The sequence below is a fragment of the Thalassophryne amazonica genome, chromosome 8 (assembly GCF_902500255.1).
Source record: "Thalassophryne amazonica chromosome 8, fThaAma1.1, whole genome shotgun sequence".
Lineage (NCBI taxonomy): Eukaryota > Metazoa > Chordata > Actinopteri > Batrachoidiformes > Batrachoididae > Thalassophryne > Thalassophryne amazonica.
Window position 1 is genome coordinate 24,321,962 of NC_047110.1, and position 23,204 is coordinate 24,345,165.

Consider the following 23,204-nt stretch of genomic DNA (forward strand, 5'->3'; position numbering starts at 1 on the left):
TGGAGCCAAGAACCAGTGCTATGCCATATTTTGGCAAATCTCATTTAGACAAGAAGCAAGAAGTCAGCAACAATGGCTGTCACCAATGTAGTGTTTATGGTGATTATGACTGACAAAAGCCTCCCGTATGCTACCACGGATATTTCAAAAATATCAGTTGTGTACGTGTCATGTTATCAACTTAGTATTCAGAGGTAAATACTTCGCCCAGATAATGTCCCATTGCCTTAGCAATAAAAAAAGACATTTAATTTTGTCAACCCACATTTTTGGTGGCACAGTTTTAAAAGTACTGGTTTATCACCAGTATTGCAAAAAACAAATTATACCAAACCCAACTGTTGAAACATCATTTTGTTTTGTCTCTATCCATTCAGACTGAAAGACGATATAAGTGTTTTTAAGGCTGGATTGTACTGGGAGCACTGGGGTTATTGTTAATAGCAAATGACTTAGATGGCTCACGAGTCAAGTAGGAGGGACTCTCAGCAGAATGTTTATCAGAGCTCCAGAGAGGTTAAAAGCAGCTCTGGTTCTTGGACTTGCAGACAATTAGCCATCACTTCAAAACATTGATGTGGAGCGATTTTGTGTCATATGTGAACTACAAGCAAAATGAATAAAGGTAAGTAAGTTCTTTCAGCTTCTCCCTTTTGCACTCAGGGTCACCACAGCAGATCAGATATGGATCCGCATGTTGATTTGGCACAGGTTTGACACTGGATGCCGTTCCTGAAACAAGTCAAGATTACATGGAGAGTGGGCAGAGGTGGTCTTGAACTAGTAATCTTTACTCTGTAAATGAGCAGACTTAACTGCTCCTGGTGTGTAGTGAGTACCGTGACTGACCGGGAGAGTTAGCTTTTCTGTATAAATATGATTTAAAAAATGTCAGGTGAGCATTTTGGTCCTTTATGCTACAACCAGCAGAATTTGAATTTATTCCTAATGAACTTCAAACTGCTTCCCTGCAGCAGAACATCGTCTCCATCCATTTGCTTTGTAGTTTCAATACCATGCGTAATTCAACAATAAAATCTGTAACAGCTGTACAGACATGCAGCGGCACGTTACATTCATCCTTTAGTCTCGGGCTTAATATCCACTGAGGCATCTCAGAAACACTTCCAAACAATTTTACAAACATGAACATCATGAAATCAGACCAGACTAAATCTGATGCGCGCCAGGAAAACAAAAATAATACGGAAATGTTGGCCACGGAAGTAAAAATGAATTCCTGGGAAACTCCCATCAATGGATCAAACTTACCCTTCTATCCACAGCTCCTCCAGATGATGACCTGGCCCAGCTCTTGCGGGAATGTAGTGATTTTATTGAAAGACAGATTGAGCTGCCGTAGGGATGGGCATGTAAATGTGGGATTAAAGATGAGTTTGGGACCCATGCAGTTGTGAGAGATGTTAAGCACACTCAAAGAAGGAAGGCCCAGCATCTCAAATGGAAATGACTGGAGCTGGTTGCCATGGAGGTCTATTCGAGTCAGACTCCTCAAGCTCTGTTAAACAAAAAGAAAAAAAAAAAAAAAACACCATTCTTGATTTATGAAGTTAATGTATTGCTCAGCAAGTACTTACTGTATGATACACAAACAGGAATATTGGCAGTTTTTTGTTTGTTTGTTTTTGTAGCCTATGCTGATTTTCACCAAGTGTTTGATTTGGTTGATTGAGCTGCTCTCTGGGACATCCTGAGAATTTGGAGAATGTCCAACAAGTTAGTGGACATCATATCATGGCCAGTCAATACAAAATAATGTGAGTGTTGTGGGTTTTTTTTTTGGGGGGGGGGGGGGGCTGGGCTGAGGAATTGGGAGTCTCTAGGTCTGTGATTGTCCTAGATAAAAACAAAGATCCAGGATTTCAACGACTTCCTGTAACTGGCCATCAAAAGTGATTCTGTACTTGGTGAAAGAGTTGAACATATTCTAGAGAGACTCACTTGCCTCTGCAGTGACACTCATGTCTCTGGGTCCTCGGCCTTTCAGGTTGAGAAACGCCTGGGAAGAGCTTAGAGATGAGGTTGCTGGACAGAGGTGTTTGATGATGCACATATCATGGCAGGATAACGTTTCAAGTCTTTAGGATCCCAGTGATTTCTGTATAACTAATGACCAAAGGCAAAGACTGAACGTCTTAATACCAGATCTTATTTAGGTGCCTGTTAGCTTTTGATTGGCTGAGTACACCTGAATGATCATCATCGTTTGGCAGGAAGGGATGTAAAATGTGCACGTGAGGGGCTCCCTGAGGACCAGGACTGGGAAGCACTGCTCGACTGCTCAATCTGTTTCTCTTGAGCTGCAATCAGGATATCTCACAGCTCCACAAAGACCACACCTCCCTCTGGAAGCTCAAGGTCAATGTACCTTTGCTCACCTTTAAAGGCATTCAAATCAATGGACTCCCTAACTTTACACAACACCCAGTTCATCCTCGCACCGAACAGAGCAGAGCCCAGGACACATCCCTGATGGACCACCAACTTCACTGCAAATCAGAGCATTTCCACTCAATACAGGATTCACTGAATTACTCTACAATGCCAGCCATAATCTCCAGCTACTTCATGTGGATCCTCCCAAATTCTTAACAAATCCCATAAAAGCAGCTCAACACCTTGTGAAAATCAGCGCAGGCTGCAAAGACGTCCTGTCAATAGCAACACATGGAACGAACATGGACATGATGCATAACCTTAATGGAATGAGGGAGCATTACCACAACAAGATACCGCAGACAGCCAGTATCTTGCCTCACCCCTTTCTTTTGATATGAAAAGACAAAAACTTAGGCTGTTCATCAGTTTTTGGAGACAGCCTGCTCCAGGCAGATTTAATATTATGTGCATAGTGTGCTCTACTCTTATTTTCCTTTTTAAAATGAAACTAATGTGCTCTCCAATGATATTATAAGCTTTCAATTTAGGAAATCTCTTGAGGCTTTGGCATTTCCAAATGTGAGAAGGCCCTGGCGCTGACCCAGAATAGGTATGAACAGTGAAAAAACTACGGATAGATGGGGGGGCATAGTACTGCAATGTATTTGGAAAACAGCAAAAGAACGGCAGCAATGGTGCTAGATGCTTGTGGACAATGAGTCATTGCCCATTTATCCCGATCATACACTCAACAAAAATATAAACGCAACACTTTTGGTTTTGCTCCCATTTTGTATGAGATGAACTCAAAGATCTAAAACTTTTTCCACATACAATATCACCATTTCCCTCAATATTGTTCACAAACCAGTCTAAATCTGTGATAGTGAGCACTTCTCCTTTGCTGAGATAATCCATCCCACCTCACAGGTGTGCCATATCAAGATGCTGATTAGACACCATGATTAGTGCACAGGTGTGCCTTAGACTGCCCACAATAAAAGACCACTCTGAAAGGTGCAGTTTTATCACACAGCACAATGCCACAGATGTCGCAAGATTTGAGGGAGCATGCAACTGGCATGCTGACAGCAGGAATGTCAACCAGAGCTGTTGCTCGTGTATTGAATATCCATTTCTCTACCATAAGCCGTCTCCAAAGGCGTTTCAGAGAATTTGGCAGTACATCCAACCAGTCTCACAACTGCAGACCACGTGTAACCACACCAGCCCAGGACCTCCACATCCAGCATGTTCACCTCCAAGATCGTCTGAGACCAGCCACTCGGACAGCTGGTGAAACAATCGGTTTGCATAACCAAAGAATTTCTGCACAAACTGTCAGAAACCGTCTCAGGGAAGTTCATCTGCATGCTCGTTGTCCTCATCGGGGTCTCGACCTGACTCCAGTTCGTCGTCGTATCCGACTTGAGTGGGCAAATGCTCACATTCGCTGGCGTTTGGCACGTTGGAGAGGTGTTCTCTTCACGGATGAATCCCGGATCACACTGTTCAGGGCAGATGGCAGACAGCGTGTGTGGCGTCGTGTGGGTGAGCGGTTTTCTGATGTCAATGTTGTGGATCGAGTGGATCGAGTGGCCCATGGTGGCGGTGGGGTTATGGTATGGGCAGTCTGTTATGGACGAAGAACACAGGTGCATTTTATTGATGGCATTTTGAATGCACAGAGATACCGTGATGAGATCCTGAGGCCCATTGTTGTGCCATACATCCAAGAAATCACCTCATGTTGCAGCAGGATAATACACGGCCCCATGTTGCAAGGATCTGTACACATTCTTGGAAGCTGAAAATGTCCCAGTTCTTGCATGGCCGGCATACTCACCGGACATGTCACCCATTGAGCATGTTTGGGATGCTCTGGACGGGCATATACGACAGTGTACCAGTTCCTGCCAATATCCAGCAACTTCGCACAGCCATTGAAGAGGAGTGGACCAACATTCCACAGGCCACAATTGACAACCTGATCAACTCTATGCGAAGGAGATGTGTTGCACTGCATGAGGCAAATGGTGGTCACACCAGATACTGACTGGTATCCCCCCCCAATAAAACAAAACTGCACCTTTCAGAGTGGCCTTTTATTGTGGACAGTCTAAGGCACACCTGTGCACTAATCATGGTGTCTAATCAGCATCTTGATATGGCACACCTGTGAAGTGGGATGGATTATCTCAGCAAAGGAGAAGTGCTCACTATCACAGATTTAGACTGGTTTGTGAACAATATTTGAGGGAAATGGGGATATTGTGTATGTGGAAAAGTTTTAGATCTGAGTTCATCTCATAAAAAGGGAGCAAAACCAAAAGTGTTGTGTTTTATTTTTGTTGAGTGTACTTAAGCTCTTGGCAGGGGGTGATTTTTCAGACACTTCAGGACCTGAAAGATGCAAACCAGCAAACTAGCACTGGACTTGGCCTGTGTGGTGGCTGAACTAGTAAGACTGAAAGGCCAGAAAAGAAGAGCAGAAGCTCTCAGCGATAATTTGATTATTTTGTGTTCATACACCATGGTATGTCTCACATTCTTTTTCCATGTCTGCCTGCACCCTAAAAACAAACCCACTTTTTACTGCAGTTTCCAAGTGGATTATCTAGTTGGCCTGGTGGTCAGGGTCACCAAGCTTTTATTTATTGCTGAATCAGATTCAGGAAATGTAATTTCCAGGATTTCTGTGAGCAAAGGAGTCACTCACCACTTGCTGCTTGTTCTGAGTTACTTTGCTGCATCACACACTGTCACACAAATTACTATTTTGGAAATGTAACTTTTCTAAACAGCATCATGACAAAATGCTTGCTTGACACATTTAAGTCAACTGCAATGACAACTTTAGCTGACATCAACAAGTTTTTAAGATACAAATGACAGTGTGATACTGCGATTTTCACATGTAAATATATTTCCACAAGACTGACAGGCTTTAAAATTAAAATGCTTTGATTGTAATGCAGATTTAGGAAAATGTCAGCAGTATTATTACAAGTTTTGCTTTACGACCTACAGTGCTGTGAAAAAACATTGCAACCCCTGTGAGCTTTTAATTTTGTTAATGACATTATCAAAAAACATTCAGCTCCATTATATTCAAATTTCTTAAATTGTTCCCTTTAAACCTCAAAGCCAAAACAATATGATGCATGTGTATGAGATCCACCATGAAGCAGTGCAAAAGTGACTCAACAGACAAAACCTGCACTATAAAGCCACAGAACCCCGTCACTCTTTCAGAGTTTTCATAGGTGGCTTCCCTCACCAACTTACTGACTGTGAGATTTGTCTACACAGTACAGAGTTACCATAGAGTACCCAACTGTTTGTGTTTCTTAATGATTGATGTAAATATAGTCTAGGACATTTTCAGTGACTTAGAAATGTTTATGTATCCATCCCCAACTTGTCAAAAAGTCAACAGGGAAAGCGATGATTAACTGCAAATTCAAGAGTGGCGATAACGGTGTCACAAACCGAACGGTCCCCCCTAAAAATCGGCCCACCCAGCTGTCACTGTGCGCGTCATTTCGGAGCGTTGGCAGTATTTCACCAATTATCGTCTCGTCGTTTCTGCTTCAAACTGCACTCTAGTCATCATCTATCTCAGCAACAGATATGTGAAGCTTTTGTACCACAATTATTTCCACATAAATCAGCATTATTTCATAATAAAAGAAGGAGGAAGCGATCAGAGCGCAGCAGCCATGACGAGCTGCTCCTGCTGCATTCACTGCGGATCCGTCATTTCAAATAGACACCGAATATTGCCTTGTTTCTGCTTAAAACTGACTTTAGAATGATTAAGAGGTTTTACTTTGTCATCTGATGGTTAATAATCCCATTATTCCCTTTGATTGCCTTGGGTGAAGCAAGTCCGTCTCAGACGAGGCTGTGGTCCCAAATGACACATGTGCAGTGGAGGCAGGTTGGACCAATTTTAGGGGGGGACTGTTCAGTCTGCGACAACAGTATCACACCTATACATGTCTGTAATTTTTATTTCACTATATAAAAACATGTTGCTTTGTTATACTGTTCAATAGCGTGAGACTCTCTTATTCTGATATGAAAACAATTGATTAATCTGCATTGCCTGCATCAGAGTATGATTAAAATTTAAAAATATGAGGGGTGCCAATAATTATGACAGGACTGTACTGGATCTCTCACTTCTTGTTCAGAGTTTAGTGAAATTTTGTATGTGCATCAATGATACTTGAAAAATGTGAATTCTAGCTGAGATGGAGGCATTACTTAAAGGGCAGATCCCCAAATACTAATCCACATGACGCGGTGCCATAAATGATACCTGACAAAGTGCTGAAGGAAGCTCCTGCAGATTGTTGTGGCTCATGTCCAAGCGGAAGAGATGCCCCAAATGGCGTTGGACGGTGCTGTTGTCCACCAAACAGGACAAAGAGTCCAGCTCATTTCCTGAGAGATCAAGCATGCGGATCGTCTCCCTGTCCTTTGGCAGAGTGATGGAGTTCGGCTAAACCACCACAGAGAACACAACACAGCAAATAAATCATTATGTGTCTTCTAACCCCTTTGGATCCCAAAAAATAATATGTAGGAGTATGACGGCAGCATAATTTAAGATCATGAATATTCATTTGTTAAAGTGGTTATGTTTTCTCTACCATTTATTTGCAGAGCTTTAAAGCAACAAAAAGACAAATTTCAGAAAGATGAACCAAAAAACAACAAAAAACACACAAAAAAAGGTTTCATTCAAATGTGGGATTTTAAAGTATCCTAATTGTGATATAATAAAACATAAAACATGAAAAGAGTACTGATAACAAATATGAGAGAGAGAGAGTAGTAACCTAATAAGAGCTGCATGAGTGTAATAACATATTTCAGAATAGCTGAAAAACAGAATCTTTGGCAACAATGAAGTGGATCTTGCATTTATTAACTTTCCATCACGAGACCGATGACCCTGCAGGTTGAGGGCCAGATGCTGATACAATGAATTTAAAGAGACCATTTAACCTCTAAGAATCAGCAATGAAAGTTACATACACATCAGCACTTATAATTTATGGAAGACTGTAAAGAAGAATATTCCAGTGCAATTACCTTTTTGGCTGGAGGCAGTGTTTCTGCACCTCCTGTGCACAGACTCACCCAGTTCATTCTCAATGTAACCGTTCTTGGAGGGGGGGGGGAAAGTGAAATAAGTTCAGAGGTGTTATTAGGTTCCAAAAACGGTGTTTTGTTTTTACAGTAGAAGTGTGTATTTCTCGCTAGTTTCTGTGAAGGCTCTCAGTTATCTAGGTGGTTTCCATAGTAGAGAAGGTTGAATCTTCGACTGGACTGGGTTGCTGACGCGAGGATGTTTCGCTTCTAATCGCAGAAGCTTCCTCAGCTAAATTTCTTGCTCTGGTTGTCTGAATTCTGTCGTTACTCTTGTAGAGAAGAAAAACATAAGCCAGCAAAAGCTGAAGTTTTAAACCTAACCAGACCCTCCTACCAAGAGGCAGATGCTATTGGCTAGTGACTAACAATTGCTCCAATTAGCACCTATTGTGCTCTAGTTAGCACCCTCCTAATGACAGGGCAGCTGTCCCTCCTAAGGATGGGACTGACGCCTCTCCTGACGATGTGAGTGACTCATTACCATGAACAAAAGAGTGAAACTGCTTTGACCTGAGTACCCCATTGTAAACAGGGGACAAAGCGTGTCTCAGACCCCTCCCCGGTTAAGGCTGGGTTTCAACTGTTTCACATATAATGCTTCCTTCACTCCCTCTCAAACCATTTCTTTCTCTGGCTAAGATTTTAACTTCCTTGTCTTCAAACATGTGGTTAGTGTCTTTAAGGTGGAGATGAACTGACTGAGGTCCACCGGTGCCCTCTCTGTGGTGCGGGTATAGCCTTTAGTGCAACAGCTCGTCTCACCTATGTAGTGTCGTTACAGTTTTGCTGACATCTGATAGAATACACTACACTGCTGTGTTTGTAACTAGGGATCCTGTCCTTAGGGTGAACTAATTTCTGTCTCAAGGTGTTAACAGGTTTAAAGTAAACTGGGATTTTGTGCTGTCTAAAGACCCTCTGTAGTTTTCCCCTACTCCTGCTAAATAAAGGAGAGACTCCTCTCTTCTTGGCTCCGTTTCCTGTCTGTCTGGTCTCTTTGTTGTTTGGGACTTCTGCACTTTATCCAGGGACCATCGCGGGTACCCACATACTGTGAGGGTTTTCAGTACATGTTGTTGTTCTTTAGCCCTTCGCTCTGTAGTTGTGGGCACCTGTAGAGCTCTGTGTTGAAGAGTCCTGATCACCCGAGCTTGTGTTCAAGGGGGTGGTTTGAGCCAAAGAGCAGATATTGGTCAGTGTCAGTGGGTTTCTGTAAACCACTGTCTGGAGCTGCCTGTTCTCTCTAATCGTAACATTACAGTCCAAGAAGGCTAAATGGTTATTTCTGGCATCCTCACGTGTGAACTTGATATTGCAGTCCACAGAGTTGATGTGCTCTGTAAAGGCCTCCACTTCCTGTTGCTTGATTTTAACCCACGTGTCATCGACATATCTGAACCAGTGACTGGGAGAGATGCCATGAACGATGCCAAGGCTCTCTTCTCCACTAGCTCAATGTATAGATTGGCCACAATGGAGGATACCGGAGACCCATCGCACATCCATGGATATGCCTGTAGTAATTCCCCCTAAACTGGAAATACATGGTGTTAAGACAGATCTCCAAGAGTTGGCAGATGTGGTCTGGTGTAAGTTTGGTCCTTTCAGTAGAGACGCGTCCTCCAGCAGCCTCTGCCTCACAGCCTGTGATGGCCTCAGCAGTGGGATGCAGTGTGAACAAAGATGTCACATCGAATGACGTGCCACTCACGTCCACAGATGTCCAAGGTCGTGTCCCAAGAATATTCCCTGTGAATTTGAAGACTGTGCAGTAATAGAACTGGATGTATGCTGAAAACAGACAGACGGATGGACAGACAGACAGACGCCAGTCTTCGCAATACCCGATTGCCATATGTTGGCAATCTAGGGTCAAAAGGTCTGTGCTTTACTCTCTTACTAAATTGTCTGTCCTGCTCAAATTTCAGCAGATAGCATCACCGTGACTCCTGGCTCTAACCATATGCATGTATGCCTTTTTTGTGAATCTTGTGTGTTCACACATCCGCTGTCATATGCCCCAAAATTATACATGACATCTGGCAAATGTTTTGAGTTTGCAAATATAACTCCAACTCTTCTGTTTAATTTCCAAAACCTCATGTGGGTAGAGTCAGGTGTAACTGCTGCTTGTGATACATGCATATACTCTATTAAGGTGTGTTTCTGCCGGTCCATCATATTTTCCTCTTAAACTACTACCTTTACAACAGATAAGACCTGTAATATTCATTCTACTAAAAACAGAACAAGTTAGCAACCTGTGTTGTTGTAAGAATCAGAAAGGTTTACTCATACTTTTAGTATTGTTTTATAAAAACCTGCAAAAGAATACACATTAAACTTTTATCAAAAGTATAGGTTTAGTATTAGTTAATTATAATATACCATTGTCAAAACAGGTAAACAAATCTTCTAGAAGAATCTTTTTGCACTCTTGCCCATCCTCAAAACTATAAAGAGCCCACTTCTTCAGCAAGGCCTCGCCGTTGCCGTGCATGTCAGTGTTGAGCAGGCCTGGAAACCATTCCTCCAGGAGGGAGTCAATGTGATCCACCACCTGACCCAGTAGCACCCGGCCTGTAGAACGTCAGGTCATAGAACAATAAAAGAAACAGCAGTCAGACATAAACATCATCACAGTGCTTTCTGAAGGTGTTCAATATAAGTAAGGTGATGGCGTGGACCTTATTTCTACCACTTGCCACACTTTTCAAACCCCCAATTAAACTAACAAAATAAACCCAGCTTAATTCATTCTTAGCACATTCAGTTTAACATATGTTTCCTTTAAAGTTTACTTTGGAAAGGTAGTTTCCCAACTTTTTTCCAAGTAAACGCATTGTGATCATTTACAGTGTATTTGTTCATCTTACCTGAAAGCCATGTGATTTAAACAACATTAAAAACAAAGAGGGCAAAAAGTTGTGTGACCTGTGACATCAGTGCAAGTCTTCTATTTTAAATAATCATATGAATCGCAATACCGTCACTGGTTTGGACAATATGTTGTGAGCTCCAAATCTTGCCACCTTTTCGAAAGGGGGAGGTGAGAAAATAAAGTACCCACACTTTCAAAGAATAGCTTTTTGACAGATATGCTTTCAGAACCACCAATAAAGTGTTACGTTTTTATAAGTATTAAGTATATAAGTATTCCAAAAACATGGACAAATATAAGTAATATCTCTGCATTGTATATTTATATTAACCCCCAAAACATTTAGTTGAAGCCAAAAACAACAAACCTTACAATGACACATGAGGTACTTCATGTAAAACATACAGCACAACTTTGTGTGGATGTATAAGTGAATGTTAAAACTACGTTACCTTTGCAGGAAGAAGGCACGGTTATTCTGATGAAGCTGATGGGGTTTTCCTCCACCAGACAGTAAGCCTCTGAGGACCAGCTCAGGTACACTCCTCTCCTCCAGCAGCGACAACTGGGTTGTACCACTTTCTCTAAATGGCAAAGTGCAGTAGTTTATTCATCATTGGTTTCTGTCTTCCAATGTCCAACTGCAGAATTGCACCACTGGTCAAAGTAGAGAGGTACCTCTTTCGCACAGTAAGTAGGACGAGACCTCGAGTAAGCGACGGATCTGCAGACACCAGTAATCCATGGGGAAATAGGGCATCTCATACAGACGCACAATTACCTCAGAGTTCTCACAGTGGGGCAATTCTATTATTGGTCTGTCTTTGGACAAACTGTGGATGAAAAGAAATGTGGATATAAACACTGACATTTGTTTATTTTCAACCTTTAAAACCTACAGTCATTGACATTTTTCAAAAATGTAATTAAAAGTGGCCAAATTAAATCAACAAAGCTAATAAACACACACGCATACAGGATGTCTATTGTATTCCCATATAAAGATTTTAAAACTTAGTTTCAAGTTTGTTTTATTTTACTTTTCATTCACTATGTCAGATTTTCAGTGGGTCTTCAGTTTAAATACACAAAGATACATGCTTTTTAAAATTCCAGAAACTGATGAAATTACATTTTAAAACTTTTTGTTGACAAAATAACATAAAAGGAATGTAAACTGAGGAACCGTTGGCTGTATTTAACCCTGTAAGCATGATCAGGCTTAAAGGTCTAACTAAAGAACCAATGCCTTCTTGCATTTAAGATCAAGTTAAGTCTGGGAATATAACCTGGTGTCGTGTTTCGCCACTTCCACTACACACGGAAACATCCCAAGTTCTGGATGGAAGCCACCTGGGCAGACAAATTTCTATCCTCACCTCTCAAAAGTAACCATCTATCTGCCACAGCCAAGTGAAATACAGATATCCAACAGAGGCACATGTGTGCTGGATCATGCACAAACAATTTGTTTGTAGTGATCAACTGCAAACTTTTTAAATGCTTTTTAATGTAGATTTGGGATTATAGCTTCCTCTGTGGTCAACAGCCTTTCAGGTCATGGTGATGGAGCACTCTCCCAAAGGTGGACAGTGTCATCTTTCTATCTGCTGTCTCCATCTCCTTGAGTTTCCTTTGTGGGAGCCTGAGGTCCTATTGGACCTTTAGAACAAAAGCTTTCTAATTTCTTGCTGATAATTTGGTTTTATTCCTCAATGATGTAAAGTATGTATGGCCCCATGAGTCATATTTTTGTACAGCTCCAATTCCAATGAAGTTGGGACATTGTGTGAAATGTAAATAAAAACAGAATACAATGATTTGCAAATCCTCTTCAACCTATATTCAATTGAATACACCACAAAGACAAGATATTTAATGTTCAAACTGATAGACTTTTTTGTTTTTGTACAATTATCTACTCATTTTGAAACAGATGCCTGCAACACATTTAAAAAAAGCTGGGACAGTGGCAACAAAAGACTGGGAATGTTGATGAGTGCTCAAAGAACACCTGTTTGGAACATTTCACAGGTGAACAGGTTAATTGAAAACACCTGAGTGTCATGATTGGGTATAAAAGGAGCATCCCCAAAAAGCTCGGCCATTCACAAGCATAGATGGGGCGAGGATCACCACTTTGTGAACAACTGTGTGAAAAAAAACAAAAAAAACAAAACAGTCCAACAGTTTAAAAACAATGTTTCTCAACATTCAATTGCAAGGAATTTAGGGATTCCATCATCTACAGCCAATAATATAATGAGAAGATTCAGATAATCTGGAAAACTTTCTACACGTAAGCGACAAGGCCGAAAACCAACATTGAATGCCCGTGACCTTCAATCCCTCAGGCGGGACAAATTAAAAAACCAACATCATTGTGTAAAGGATATTACTGCATGGGCTCAGGAACACTTCAGAAAACCTTTGTCAGTTAACACAGTTTATTGCTACATCTACAAGCACAAGTTAAAACTCTACCATGCAAAGTGAAAGCCATACATCAACATCCACTAACGCTGCCGCCTTCTCTGGGCCCAAGCTCATTTAAAATGGACAGATGCAAAGACTGCCTGCAGTCCAGACCTGTCGCCCATTGAAAATGTGTGGTGCATTATGAAGCGCAAAATACAAAAAACGGAAACCCCAGACTGTTGAACAAGCAAGAATGGGAAAAATTCCATCTACAAAGCTTCAACAATTAGTGTCCTCAGGTTACAAACACTTATTGAGTGTTGTTAGAAGGAAAGGTGATGTAACACAGTGGTAAACATACCACTGTCCCAGCTTTTTTGAAATGTGTTGCAGGCATCCATTTCAAAATGAGCAAATATTTGCACAAAAACAATAAAGTTTATCAGTTTGAACATTAAATATCTTGTTTTTGTGGCATATTCAATTGAATATACGTTTGCAAATCATTATATTCTGTTTTTATTTACATTTCCCACAACGTCCCAACTTCACTGGAATTGGGGTTGTATAACAGACCAAAATTAAAGGCATTTGTTTCACAGAATGACTGGTAGTCAGATACAATTATATTGCACCGTACAGCCTTACACACGAGTTTTAAATGTATTTAACACAGTTGATAATGATGTAACAAATGACACATTCATCTGTACAGTGCATCCGGAAAGTGTTCACAGCGCTTCACTTTTTACACATTTTGTTATGTTACAGTCTTGTTCAAAAATGGAGTAAATTCATTTTCCCCTCAAAGTTCTACTCACAACACCCCATAATGACAACATGAAAAAAGTATTTTTGAAATTTTTGCAAATTTATTAAAACTATAACCTAAGAACTTGCAAGTACTTAGGTATTCACACCCTTTACTCAATACTTTGTTGGTGCACCTTCAGCAGCAATTACAGCTTCAAGTCTTCTTGAATATGATGCCACAAGCTTGGTGCACCTATCTGTGGGCAAAAATCTGAGTCCTCCACTCCAAGTCCAACTGTACAGTGCATCTGGAAAGCATTCACAGCACTTCACTTATCCACATTTTATTATGTTACAACCTTAGTCCAAAATGGAGTAAATTTGTTTTTTATTTATTTATTTATTTTTGCAAATTTCTTAAAAATAAAAAACAAAGAAATCACCTGTACGTAAGTATTCACACCCTTTGCTCAATACTTTGTTGATGCACCTTTGGCAAGAATTACAGCCTCAAGTCTTCCTGAATATGACACCACAAGTTTGGTGCATCTATCTTTAGGCAGTTTTGTCCACTCCTCTTTGCAGCACCTCTCAAGCTCCATCAGGTTGGATGGGGAGTGTCGGTGCACAGCCATTTTCAGATCTCTCCAGAGATGTTCAATCGGATTCAGGTCTGGGCTCTGGCTGGGCCACTCAAGGACATTCACAGAGTTGTCCTGAAGCCACTCCTTTGGTATCTTGGCTGTGTATTTAGGGTCACTGTCGTGCTGACAGATGAACCGTCACTCCAGTATGGGGTCAACAGCACTGTGGAGCAGGTTTTCATCCAGGATGTCTGTGTACATTGCTGCATTCATCTTTTCCTCAATCCTGACTAGTCTCTCAGTTTCTGCTGCTGAAAAACATCCCCACAGCATGATGCTGCCACCACCATGCTTCACTGTAGGGATGGTGCCTGGTTTCCTCCAAACATGACGCCTGGCATTCACACCCAAGAGTTCAATCGTTGTGTCATCAAACCAAAGAATTTTGTTTCTCCTGGTTTGAGAGTCCTTCAGGTACCTTTGGGCAAACTCCAGGTGGGGATGTGCCTTTTACTAAGCAGTGCCTTCCGTCTGGCAGTCTCTGCAGAGATGCTTGTCCTTCTGGAAGGTTCTCCTCTCTCCACAGAGCAATGCTGGAGCTCTGACAGAGTGATCATTGACAAAGGCCCTCCTCTCATGATTGCTCAGTTTAGACGGGCGGCCAGCTCTAGGAAGAGTCCTGGTGTATACAAACTTCTTCCATTTACAGATTATGTAGGCCACTGTGCTCTTTGGGACATTTAAATCAGCAGAAATGTGTTTGCACCCTTCACCAGATTTGGGCCTTGAAACAATCCTGTCTCAGAGGTCTGCAGACAATTCCTTTGACTTCATGATTGGGTTGTGCTCTGACATACACCGTCAGTTGTGGGACCTTATAAGTAGACAGGTGTGTGTCTTTCCAAATCATGTCCATTCAACTGAATTTACCCCAGGTGGACTCCAATTAAGGTTCAAGGTTCAAGGTTCAAAAGGTTCAAAAGGTTTATTGTCATATGTACAGTAAGAAACGTATTTCCCTGTGCAATGAAATTCTCTTCTTTGCTGCTCTCACCGGGTGTCTATAATAATAGTCAAAATAGGCATTAAAAAAAAAAGCATTAAAAGCATTAAGCATTAAAAAGTAAAGTAACAATAAAGGTGCAGTTACAGTATGAAGTGAAAAGAAATAATGTGCAAATAGCAAGATTCAAGTATTAACAGTTAACAGTAAAGTAACAGTAAGGTGCAGTAACAGTGTGAAGTGACCCCAGGGGGTCTGCTCAGTCCTTAGCAGCATTCAGCAGTCTGATGGCAGTGGGGTAGAAAGAGTTTTTGAAGTGGGTGGTTTTGCATTTCACACTCCTGAACTTCCGTCCTGAAGGCAGCAGTGTGAACAGTCCGTATTGGGGATGTGTAGGGTCTTTTATGATGGCGGCAGCTCTATTGTGGACTCTCCGATGGTAGATGCTCTGCAGAGATGGTAGTGGCGTCCTCGTGATCTTTGATGCGGTCTTCACTACTTTCTGCAGGCGTTTGCGGTCATTCACCGTTGAGCTGCCATACCACGCAGTAATCGAGGTGGTGAGAATGGACTCAATGATGCAGCTGTAGAAGTTGCTGAGAATCTTGGGTGACATGCCAAATTTCCTCAGCCTCCTCAGGAAGTACAGCCGCTGCTGAGCCTTCTTTACCACCTGTGTGGTGTTAAGTGTCCAAGTGAGGTCACTACTGATGTGGACCCCCAGATATTTAAAGCTGCTCACTCTCTCCACCTTGCGGCCTTGGATAGACAGTGGCTGATGAGGTTCCCTCTCCCTCCTCATGTCCACTATCATTAAGCTGCAGAAACATCTCAAGGATGATCAGTGGAAACAGGCTGCACCTGAGATCAATTTTGAGCTTCATGGCAAAGACTGTGAATACTTATGTCAATGTCATTTTAGTTTTTTCCTTTTTAAGAAATTTGTAAAAAAACAAAAAACAAAAAAAAAACTCTTTTTGCACTGTTATTATGGGTTATATTGTGTGTAGAATTTTGAGGGAAAAAAATTAATCCATTATGGAATAACATAAAAAATGTGTAAAGAGTGAAGTGTTGTGAATACTTTCTGGATGCACTGGAGATGTCAACTGCATTGTACCTGCTGGGTACCAACAGCTGGTCCTTTCCCAATGGCAAAGCAACCTGGAACTTCTCCAGCAGTTTGAAAATGTGCATCAGGTAGCTCTTGGGGAAACATCTGCTCTCCAACAAGAACTTTTCCACCAATGCATACTGAACAACTCCATTAGAATCCTCCCTGGTGCCACAGCCATTTAGTGTCAGTTTCTATGAAGACAAACACCAGCAAAATCATCACAGAGCTGCACAAAAATGTTAGCAAGCTTTCAGGTGAGAAAATATGCCAACCAGAGTACTGATTTTCAGTTATTAGCAACACACTGAACAGCACATCTGAATGTCACTATTTCACAGCACAGAATAAATATGTATTCAGTAGCAAAAATAATAATACAAACAACTGGTATAATATCCAAATAGCCATTCATCAGTGAATTATCTCAAAACCAAATATATAAAGAATTAATAAACATCAAAATATCTTAATGTAACAACAAGACACATAAATGTAGGCTGCTGGACTGTCCAGGGGCAGCACGGTGGCTTAGTGGTTAGCACTGCTGCCTCACAGCGAGAAGGTCGTGGGTTCAATTCCTGTGGCCTTTCTGTGTGGAGTTTCCATGTTCTCCCCGTGTGTGCGTGGGTTTCCTCCGGGTGCTCCAGTTTCCAAAGACATGCGGGTTAGGTGGATTGGAGTCTGTAAAATTGTCCATAGGTTGTGTGTGTGTGGGTGTGTCTGTGTTTGTTTGTCTGTTTGTGGCCGTGCGACAGACTGGCGTCCTGTCCTGGGTGTACCCCGCCTCGCGCTCTATGACTGCTGGGATAGGCTCCAGCCCCCCGCGACCCTTAATTGGACTAAGCGGTAGAAGATGGATGGATGGATGGATGGACTGTCCAGCAACCTGCCACCACTTCTTGTACATCACAGGTAGAACAGCGCATTCATATTTGTTGTCATACCTGTCTGGCATTGTTACAAAGAAATACATGTCCACATGGAGACAGATGCAAACATTAATTATTAGTTCAAAGTGTCACATTTGCTTGTGGGATAAAAGTTGAAATCCTTTTAAAGCATGTTGTCAATCCAAAATAAAAGGAGACACAAACCTGTTTGTCCAGCTTGCTTCTTTAAAAAACTACTTAGTCAGCTTGAAGAAAAACAGATATCTGAGTGTCAGATGAGGTTACCTGAGAGATGATGTTGCACAGCCACTGTGGGTCAATAAAATACAGATCCTGGAGTTGAAGTACAGGATCATCAAAGTGCAGTACAACTCCTAAAATGAACCACATACAGAAATAAATAAATTAATACAGTTGTGTATCTGGAAGATAAATAATTATCCAAACACATTGGATTTAGATACATTTCATAGCTTGAATAATGTGTTTAAGTGCATTAATTTGAACTACGTACATCGGACCAGCTGTCAATATTTACAGTTGTATGCAAAAGTTTTGGCACCCCTGATAATTTTCATGATTTTTCTTTATAAATCATTGGTTGTGTAGATCAGAAATTTCAGTTAAATATATCATATAGCAGATGAACACACTGATATTTGAGAAGTGAAATGAAGTTTCTAGTATTTACAGAAAGTGTGCAATAATTATTTAAACAAAATTAGGCAGGTTGTTTAAATTTGGGCACCCTTGTCATTTTATTGATTTGAATACATTTAGCACTAATTATTGGAACACAAAGTTGGTTTGGTAAGCTCACTGACCCTTGACCTCCTTACACAGGTGAATCCAATCATGAGAAAGGGTATTTAAGGTGGTCATTTGCAAATGTTTCCCCTCTTTGCATCTCTTCTAATGAGTGGCAAGATAACAATGACAACTCTCAAATGACCTGAAAACAAAGACTGTCAATATACAAAAAAGCAATCTCAGAGATTTCAGCTGTCAGGTTCCACTGTGAGGAACATAGTGAGGAAATGGAAGACCGCAGGCACAGTACTAGTTAAGGCCCAAAGTGGCAGGCCAAGAAAAATCTCAGATAACCGATCCGATCACCATCACCGAAGGATGGTGAGAACAGTCATCGTCAACCCACAAACCTGCTTCAAAGGCAAACATGATCTTGCTGCAGATAGTGTCTGTGTGCATCGTTCAATTATACAGCGCACTTTGCACAAGGAGATGCTGTATGACGTTGTAATGCAGAGGAAGCCTTTTCTGTGTACACACCACAAACAGAGTCGCTTGAGGTATGCTAAAGCATATTTGGATAAGCCAGCTTCATTTTGGAATAAGGTGCTGTGGACTGATTAAACTAAAATTGAGTTATTTGGACATAACAAGGAGCAGTATGCATGGGTGAAAAAGAACACAGCATTCCAAGAAAAACTGTTGCTACCTACAGTAAAATTTGGAGGTGGTTCCATCATACTGTGTGGCTGTGTGGCCAGTACAGATACTGGGAATCTTGTTAAAGTTGAGCGTCAGAATGGATTCCAGTCAATATCAGCAGATTCTTGAGAACAATGTTTATGAATCAAGGACAAAGTTTAAGTTGCGCTGGGACTGGATCTTTCAACAAGACAACTGTTCAAAATCTACTAAGGCATCTCAGTCCCCAGACCTGAATATTACTGAAAATCTGTGGTGTGATTTTAAGCGGGCTGTCCGTGCTCAGAAACCAACAAACCTGAGATGTTTTGTAAAGAATGGTCCAAAATACCTTCAACCAGAATCCAGATTCTCATTGGAAGCTATAGGAAGCATTTAGAGGCTGTTATTTCTGCAAAAGGAGGATCTACTAAATATTAATGTATTTTTATCTGTTGAGGTGCCCAAATTTAGGCAGCTGCCTGATTTTGTTTAAAGAATTGTTGCACATTTTCTGTAAATCCTATAAACTTCATTTCACTTCTGAAATATCACTGTGCTTGTCTGCTATATGATATATTTAACTGAAATTACTGATCCAAACAACCAATGATTTATAAAAAAAAAATCATGGAAATCATCAGGGGTGCCCAAACCTTTACATACAACTATATTTATTGACAGCTGGTCGATGTACGTAGTTCAAACTAATGCACTTAAACACATTATTCAGGCCATGAAATGTATCCAAATCCAATGTGTTTGGATAATTATTTATCTTCCAGATACACTGTAAAGCTATGCTAGCAGCCACTAACAGATCTGTAGTCATGTTGTGAGCTACAACCCCTGGCAAAAATTATGGAATCACCGGCCTCGGAGGATGTTCATTCAGTTGTTTAATTTTGTAGAAAAAAAGCAGATCACAGACATGACACAAAACTAAAGTAATTTCAAATGGCAACTTTCTGGCTTTAAGAAACACTATAAGAAATCAGGAAAAAAATTGTGGCAGTCAGTAACGGTTATGTTTTTAGACCAAGCAGAGGGAAAAAAATATGGACTCACTCAATTCTGAGGAAAAAATTATGCAATCATGAAAAACAAAAGAACGCTCCAACACATCACTAGTATTTTGTTGCACCACCTGTGGCTTTTGTAACAGCTTACAGTCTCTGAGGCATGGACTTAATGAGTGACAAACAGTACTCTTCATCAATCTGGCTCCAACTTTCTCTGATTGTTGTTGTCAGATCAGCTTTGCAGGTTGGAGCCTGCAAAGATTTTCAATTGGATTAAGATCCGGACTATTTGCAGGCCATGACATTGACCCTTTTGCAAGGAATGTTTTCACAGTTTTTGCTCTATGGCAAGGTGCATTATTATCTTGAAAAATGATTTCATCATCCCCAAACATCCTTTCATTTGATGGGATAAGAAAAGTGTTCAAAATATTAATGTAAACTTGTGCATTTACTGATGATGTAATGACAGCCATCTCCCCAGTGCCTTTACCTGACATGTAGCCCCATATCATCAATGACTGTGGAAATTTACATGTTCTCTTCAGGCAGTCATCTTTATAAATCTCATTGGAACGGCACCAAACAAAAGTTCCAGCATCATTACCTTGCCCAATGCTGATTCGAGATTCATCACTGAATATGACTTTCATCCAGTCATCCACAGTCCACGATTGCTTTTCCTTAGCCCATTGTAACCTTGTTTTTTTCTGTTTAGGTGTTAATGATGGCTTTCATTTAGTTTTTCTGTATGTAAATTCCATTTCCTTTAGGCTGTTTCTTACAGTTCGGTCACAGACGTTGACTCCAGTTTCCTCCTATTCGTTCCTCATTTGTTTTGTTGTGCATTTTCGATTTTTGAGACATATTGCTTTAAGTTTTCTGTCTTGATGCTTTGATGTCTTCCTTGGTCTACCAGTATGTTTGCCTTTAACAACCTTCCCATGTTGTTTGTATTTGGTCCAGAGTTTAGACACAGCTGACTGTTAACAACCAACATCTTTTGCAACATTGCATGATGATTTACCCTCTTTTAAGAGTTTGATAATCCTCTCCTTTGTTTCAATTGACATCTCTCATGTTGGAGCCATGATTCATGTCAGTCCACTTGGTGCAACAGCTCTCCAAGGTGTGATCACTCCTTTTGAGATGCAGACTAATGAGCAGATCTGATTTGATGCAGGTGTTAGTTTTGGGGATGAAAATTTACAGGGTGATTCCATAATTTATTCCTCAGAATTGAGTGATTCCATATTTTTTTCCCTCTGCTTGGTCTAAAAAAGTAACCGTTACTGACTGCCACAATTTTTTTTCCCTGATTTCTTATAGTGTTTCTTAAAGCCCGAAAGTTGCCATTTGAAATTACTTTAGTTTTGTGTCATGTCTGTGATCTGCTTTTTTCTACAAAATTAAACAACTGAATGAACATCCTCCGAGGCCGGTGATTCCATCATTTTTGCCAGGGGTTGTATCACAGTGTTAAACAAGAGCAATCAGAGATTTCTGATGTCCGCCAATCCGGATCACCTCCAAAATTGAATGGAGTCCTCCATGCCCTGTGGTGCAAATTTGGTGAGAATCTGTGAAGTAGTTTTGAAGAAATCCCTCAAAGCCTATATAAAGTAAAATCTTGTTCCAGAATCTGAATCAGGATCCAGATCACCTCCAAAATTTAATGGAGTCTTTCATGGCCTAATGTGTATCTGTGGTGAAAATTTGGTGAGAATTTGTGAAGTAGTTTTGACATAATCCTTCACAACCTATATAATGAGAATCTTGTTCCAGAATCCAGATCTGGATCACCTCCAAAATGCAGTGGAGTCTTCCATGACGCTACAAACTCAAAACTATTATGTTCAAACTGCTTTTTTTTAGCAATCCTGTGAATCACTAAACTAGTATTTAGTTGTATAACCACAGTTTTCATGATTTCTTCACAACTGCGAGGCATTAATTTTGTTGGTTTGGAACCAAGATTTTGCTCATTTACTAGTGAGTTTGGGGTCACTGTCTTGTTGAAACACTCATTTCAAGAGCATGTCCTCTTCAGCATAAGGCAACATGACCTCTTCAAATATTTTGACATATCCAAACTGATTCATGATACCTGGTATGCCATATATAGGCCCAAAACCATAGTAGGAGAAACATGCCCATATCATGATGCTTGCACCATCATGCTTCACTGTGAACTGTGGCTTGAATTCAGAGTTTGGGGGTCGTCTCACAAACTGTCTGCGGCCCTTGGACCCAAAAAGAACAGTTTTACTCTCATCAGTCCACAAAATATTCCTCCATTTCTCTTTAGGCCAGTTGATGTGTTCTTTGGCAAATTGTAACCTCTTCTGCACATCTTTTATTTAACAGAGGGACTTTGCGGGGGATTCTTGCAAATAAATTAGCTTCACACAGGCATCTTCTGTCACAGCACTTACAGGTAATTCCAGACTGTCTTTGATCATCCTGGAGCTGATCACTGGGTGAGCCTTTGCCATTCTGGTTATTCTTCTATCCATTTTGATGGTTGTTTTCCGTTTTCTTCCACGTGTCTCTGTTTTTTTGTCCATTTTAAAGCACTGGAGATCATTGTAGATGAACAGCCTATAATTTTTTGCACCTGCGTATAAGTTTTCCCCTCTCCAATCAACTTTTTAATCAAACTACGCTGTTCTTCTGAACAATGTCTTGAACATCCCATTTTCCTCAGGCTTTCAAAGAGAAAAGCATGTTCAACAGGTGCTGGCTTCATCCTTAAATAGAGGACACCTGATTCACACCTGTTTGTTCCACAAAATTGACGAACTCACTGACTGAATGCCACACTACTATTATTGTGAACACCTACTTTTCGGCTTTTCTTTTTTTTTTTACTAATAGCTCAATTTCATAGCCTTAAGAGTGTGCATATCATGAATGCTTGGTCTTGTTGGATTTGTGGGAATCTACTGAATCTACTGGTACCTTGTTTCCCATGTAACAATAAGAAATATACTCAAAACCTGGATTAATCTTTTTAGTCACATAGCACTACTATTATTCTGAACACTACTGTATACTGTGGATATTTTATGCAAAACTAAATTGGAGTATTTTCCAATCACATCACATCACATATTTCAGGTTGTCAATCAGGTCCATATATTTGTAGAGCATATTTGGAAGGAGGACTTAAACATATTTCAGAATAGGAAATATTACTATTGTAGACAGTTATAGATACATACAGAAAGAAAACCAATATCGTTTACCATCAATCAAACTGCTTCATCTGGGACCATAAAACATCCATGAAATATAGAGTTTAAAGGTTGCTCTAACCTGATTGGGCCTTTTCAAGGTTTGGGTTAATCAGTGCTGCCCTGTAGGAATGTTGCCTGTCAGGGGTGGGAGGAAGATATCCAGGAGGGTAAGATATACTGTTACACCGGATCACTTCCAAAATTTAATGGAGTCTTCCATGGCTTACTATGTATCCATGGTGAAAATTTTGTGAGAATTGGTGAAGGAGTTTTGACATAATCTTTCAAAGACTATATAAA

General features: G+C 40.6%; 1 protein-coding gene and 1 long non-coding RNA gene across 2 annotated transcripts in view; both read right to left on the bottom strand.

Annotated features, from left to right (window-relative positions):
• The window catches only part of lrrk2 (leucine-rich repeat kinase 2), a 205,342-nt gene that overhangs the window by 67,162 nt on the left and 114,976 nt on the right, over positions 1–23,204 (bottom strand).
• On the bottom strand, positions 1,292–7,517 carry LOC117515359. Its single transcript, XR_004562130.1, has 3 exons — positions 7,507–7,517; positions 6,728–6,910; positions 1,292–1,519 (listed from the first exon to the last, which is right to left on the bottom strand). It is a non-coding gene; the product is annotated as an uncharacterized LOC117515359 (long non-coding RNA).